Below are 6,000 nucleotides of genomic sequence, written 5' to 3'. Positions count from 1 at the left end.
GCACCCCGAGGTATTCGCCTACGACCAACAAATAAATTATATTTGAATTTCTTCTTGACGCAGTTTTGGTTTTATCAACAGAGCGATGGCTCTGACGTGTAGTTGAATTCAGGTTACATGAGGCACGAAAAAAAACGGCAGTATAACTGCTAACATGTTGGTTGTAATTCTAGCCTATGAAGCACGCTGGTTTAAGTGCAGCAGTGACTCAAAACAACCTACCAGAGTTTATATCACAGTTTTTCTGTGCCTCACGTGACCGGTTCAACTACAGGTTACATCATCGTTCGGTTGATGAAACCGAGACCGAAACAGCGCTGGAGAATAAATTCTTTTCAAAATTATTCAGCAGCTGTAGGCGAATACCACACGGTGATCCACGCATTCTATTATCTAGTGCATCATTTGAAAGAAGAAAACGCGCAATCAAATAGAAAAAGAAGAAAACACGTGTTCAACGTCTTCGTCAGAGCACGCGCCTCTGCGATTTTGTCGTCCAAGGAACTTAGTTATCCGAGGCAACATCTGGCCAGCTATGGATCAACGAAGCGTTTTCACTAATCAGCATGCGTCTGATCACGTGTGTTTCGAGCTTCTTGTTTCATTCCTGAGCTCATGCAGCCACGAAAGCAGCGAGCTCTCGTGGCACGGAATTTATCATTGACACTGTCCGCTCTCTGACGCTACCAGCACATGGTAGGAGCGCAAAAAAAAAAACAGAGCTGACTGGACAGGCAATGCATACCACGTGACCAGATTAGCCAGCAAAGCATTCAAACTTCTCAAATCGCTGCTGTTAGTTGATGCACGACCATGCATAGCAGTAGCTTCACTTTCGGCGATGCCTTTGTCTCGCGCCCACCGCGGTTCTTCTTCCAGTTGGGACGCTTTGCGCAGCCAGCGAACACGCAGGCAATGATTGCCCTCGTAGGCCACCGACGGAGGCTTGGCCGGCGGTTACTTACTGTTTCAAAACAGTTATAGCATACCGTTACCGTGTTTACATTACCGTTTACAGCGTTACCAGACGCCGGACTTTCCAGTTAGTGCTGCGCACTGCAGTGCCGCCTTTTATTGCATTTTTGGGTCGACATGTTCCTTCCCGGGTGGTGTCGTGAAGGTTAAGAGGCGCTCTCTCATCTCCGCGCTTACTGGAAGCCCAACCTTTTCAACTCCGGGGGTAGCTTACGGCGCTCCTCGTTCGCTATAACCGAGTGGTGCGGCCAAAGTTTTTGGTTGCATCTGCGACGAATTGCCATTGCCCTTATGCATACTTTGACGGTAGCGCCGTACTCGTTCGTAATAAGCGAGCGTATATCTGCGGCCGTTATAAGTGGGCATGACTGCATCCGCTGAATTCGCTTGAACACAGTGGTATCAAAATGGCCAAATAAGGCTGCAGATATGTGGGTAGAGGAAGCAATGACCGATCACAACCCTAGTCATTTGCCTTGTGGAGAGGTCGTACAGGTGTCCGAAGGAAAAGCGAATAGTGAGCAAACAAAATATATCAGCATAAAGTTCTCTCACGACCACGTCCAGAAAAGAGAGACTAGCACTTAGACTCATATTAAACACAGAGGTCAAAAAGGGGTTGTTTTGTAGTTTTGAAAATAAATGCCCTGAAACAAGTTGGTGGACAAATGGTGCACAGCTGATTCATCAGACTCTATCAAGGGCCCAAAAAATCTGTAGACGCACAGACTCTCTTTGATAGCGCCTCCGAAAAAGTTACAAAAATTCTATGTAGCGCAAGTATACCTTCTTCCAAGCAGAATGCTGAATTTACAAGAAGGATGCAACGCAACATCCCAACGAAGATGTTACCAATTTGCATCCGTGCAGAACAGAAGCGTTCTCAACCCATCCAAGCGTGTTTTTTTTTCTTATCACACTCTTTTTATCAGAACAAAAGAGGTCGACGTCATCATAATAAGCTAAACGTGTAATTTGCCCTGTACTAGCGAGAAGCCACGATTGTCTATGTTTTTGAAGATAATGAGCTGTAGGGGCTCGAGATATATAACGCGAGACACAAAGGCGATATCGAAAAGGTGATTTAAATCACTGAAAGGTGACTGCAACTCGGTTTCGGGGCGACGGAAAGGTGTCTGTCTGTATACAGGTGCCAACAAATGACAGCTTCGTTTCTCAATAGCTTCAGGATAACCAATTACTCGCGCCACGGGATCTACGAAACTGCTCAAGCTGGAGGGTTTTGTATATGCAAAATCCATCCGTTTTTCGCCTTATAGCTAATCAGACGAATTATATCTTACACAACCGATATACAATAATACGGCAGCGCTACCAGGATGCGGTTCACCGACAATCCGTTCTTGTTTCTTCTGCAGCTTTTCTTGGCCCTGCTAGATCATGCCGGTGACAGAATCATGAAGCTGCCTTCAAGAAGTACTCACGGATCAGACACTGCCGACGTACGCCCACCACACCAACTACACGCGCCCACATGGGATCACCGATGGATTCTACAATCAGCGACCACATGCGCAGACCACTACATGCATCCGGGACAAGTGGCGACACCACCAGACTGGACTATATATTGCCACCCCACGCGCGCGGCGGCCACTGGGCACGGCAGCGCTACCAGGATGCGGTTCACCGACAATCCGTTCTTGTTTCTTCTGCAGCTTTTCTTGGCCCTGCTAGATCATGCCGGTGACAGAATCATGAAGCTGCCTTCAAGAATGACTCACGGATCAGACACTGCCGACGTACGCCCACCAGACCAACTACACGCGCCCACATGGGATCACCGATGGATTCTACAATCAGCGACCACATGCGCAGACCACTACATGCATCCGGGACAAGTGGCGACACCACCAGACTGGACTATATATTGCCACCCCACGCGCGCGGCGGCCACTGGGCACGGCAGCGCTACCAGGATGCGGTTCACCGACAATCCGTTCTTGTTTCTTCTGCAGCTTTTCTTGGCCCTGCTAGATCATGCCGGTGACAGAATCATGAAGCTGCCTTCAAGAATGACTCACGGATCAGACACTGCCGACGTACGCCCACCAGACCAACTACACGCGCCCACATGGGATCACCGATGGATTCTACAATCAGCGACCACATGCGCAGACCACTACATGCATCCGGGACAAGTGGCGACACCACCAGACTGGACTATATATTGCCACCCCACGCGCGCGGCGGCCACTGGGCACGGCAGCGCTACCAGGATGCGGTTCACCGACAATCCGTTCTTGTTTCTTCTGCAGGTGAGAAAACGCTACGGCGTTTGTATTCACTCTAACAACCCATTCTTGTTGGTGCTGCCGTGCCCGCGGCTGTTGTTTGATGTTACTGTAAGCTTGCGTAAACTGCTATTGTTGGGGGGTGATATCGAAGCCAATCCTGGACCGAACACAGCTCAGATACTTACGCAGCTTCAAGAAATTGCCTCAGACATAAAAGAAATAAAGGAGAAGCGGCTGGCGGACATAGACAATAAACTCGATGCTCTTGCTAGACTAGAGAAACAGGTCACTTCCTGCCAGGAGCAGGTCGCTCAGATGAGCGAAGTCATAGAAAGGTTAGAGGAAAGAATAGACGAATTGGATAACCGAAGCAGAAGATGTAAAGGAAACACTTAGAGAAAGGGTAAATAAAGATATTGTTCAGGATAAACTGGATCTCGACGCAGTGGCCATCGAGCGTATCCACCGTTTGGGGCAGCCTGCTGAAAACAAAACTAGACCTGTTATTATGAAGCTTTTAGACTACAGAGAGAAAGAATCAATACTGAAACGAGGGTTCAAGCTTAAAAATTCCGATCTGTCCATTGGCGAAGATTTCTCGCGGAAAATTAGAGATATTCGGAAAAAGTTGTGGGACAGCGCGAAGCCTAACCGGGACAATGGCGACAAAGTGTCCCTTTCCTTTAATAAATTGTACATTAATGGTCAAGCATTTGTCTGGGACAGTGAAAATGCAGTGAAAGTGCCGTTTGGGAAAAAAAACGACAAAGCAACTACCCCAGAAAGCCAAAACGACAACGTCTCCAGCCCCCGAATGACACGTCAAAGAGCAGAATCAAAAAAATAAAATTATTGAACATAAATGCCAGAAGTGTAGTGAATAAAGTAGAGCAGCTCGAAATTGTCCTCATTGACCAAGATCCAGATATTGTGGCTGTCACAGAAACGTGGCTCTCGAGTGATATTGGTAGTCAAGAAATCTTCCCTCCGAACTACTCAGTGATGCGCAAAGATCGGCTTTCCCGGGGTGGCGGCGTTGCATTATTGATAAAGAACCACTTTTCCTTTATCCCTCTGCCGGACATCCCGGGAGCAGAGGCAGTGTTTTGCAAGATTCTGTGTGATGGCGTCAGCATTGTCGTGGGATGTGTTTATCGGAGCCCCTCTTCTGGACATGATTGCTTGAGTGCTGTGCACGATTATATGCAGGTGCACGTACGGAACTCTAGACTAATCATCATGGGCGATTTTAACCTTCCGGATATTGACTGGGATACCTTGCACCATACTGATCCGGCCTCAGATGCACTCATTGATTTAATGCTGAATTTTAATCTACATCAAACAGTCTCCCGTCCAACTCGCATACTAGGCACAGCAAAAAGCATTCTCGACCTAATACTTGTAAGCGAGAACTTCCCAACACACTAGACTAAGCTTGACATAATCGACGGAATTTCTGATCACAGTATACCAGTCTGCGAGCTACCACTCAATATTCTAATAACAACCCGCTCCTCCCAATCGACTGTAAGTAATTTTAATAGAGCCGACGACGCTAGTATATCAACCCATCTTGCACACGAGTTTCAGATGTTTGCCGAAGCAGCATCTGAAGCAAGCTCAGATGTAAACTCCCTCTGGCTTCAGTTCAAGGAAATCATTTTTTTCTGTATATGCAGATATGTCCCCTCAAAAAACAAGCGCGTTAAAACCAAGAACCCGTGGATCACGCGAGAGGTCATTCATGCAAAACGCAAAGTGAAAAGGCTGCGTCGCTCTATTAAGTCCAAAGGTACTAACCCCGACAGAACACAAACATTAGCCAGTGCAGTTGAAATCTTCAAGGATAAAATGATGAAATCAAAGGAATACTACTTTAGTGTTACGCTGCCTGACTTCCTTACTTGTAGCCCACACAGGTTCTGGAACCACTTCCGCAATAGAAACACAGCAGGACACCAACAGACACCAGAGGAAAACAGTGCGAAGGCTAATTACTTTAATGACTTTTTTCAGTCCGTATTTACCACCGATAATGGCGTTATTCCCCAGATGGCAACAACCCGAACTTCAGATATAAGAGAAATAAACATAACTGATGACGGAATTTTCAATCTTCTCTTGAACATCGACCCGAAGAAAGCCAGCGGGCCAGATAACATACCCAATGCATTTTTGAAAAGATACGCCGAATGGTGCAGCAAATATCTCGGCATAATATTCCGCAAATCACTTGCTGTGTCAAAACTACCGGATGACTGGAAGCTGGCGAAAATCATTCCGATCCATAAAGGAGGAGATATCAGTAGTGCATCAAACTTCAGGCCCATTTCACTGACTAGCACAGCATGTAAAGTTTTCGAACACATAATCTCAAAACATCTAACAGATTTTCTAGAGCACAATAAGTTGATATCACCTGACCAGCATGGTTTCCGCCGAGGGCTGTCGACTATCACTCAGTTAATCGAAGTCGTTCATGACTTGGCCCTCAGCATCGATACCTGCAGTCAAACTGATATATTACTACTAGATTTTTCCAAAGCGTTTGATTGCGTGTGCCATAACAAACTAATCGCAAAGCTGCAATGCATGATCGGGCGGGGGGAAGTTCTGGGTTGGATCAAAGAGTTTCTATCTAACCGTTCTCAATTTGTAATCTTTCAAAATATGCCTTCTAAAATAACCGCGGTCACTTCGGGAGTTCCGCAAGGCTCCGTTCTTGGCCCACTTCTCTTCCTTATCTATATAAACGATATAACCG

General features: G+C 46.6%; 1 pseudogene; it reads left to right on the top strand.

The window, feature by feature from the left end:
• Positions 1-2,393: 2,393 nt before the first annotated feature.
• On the top strand, positions 2,394-4,116 carry LOC149332857 (uncharacterized; annotated as a pseudogene).
• Positions 4,117-6,000: the final 1,884 nt, after the last annotated feature.

Source organism: Amblyomma mixtum, chromosome 8 (assembly GCF_055824585.1).
Source record: "Amblyomma mixtum isolate Tamu chromosome 8, ASM5582458v1, whole genome shotgun sequence".
Taxonomy (NCBI): Eukaryota; Metazoa; Arthropoda; class Arachnida; order Ixodida; family Ixodidae; genus Amblyomma; species Amblyomma mixtum.
The sequence above is the reverse complement of the archived record's forward strand: the minus strand, read 5'-3'. Positions and strand labels throughout refer to the sequence as shown.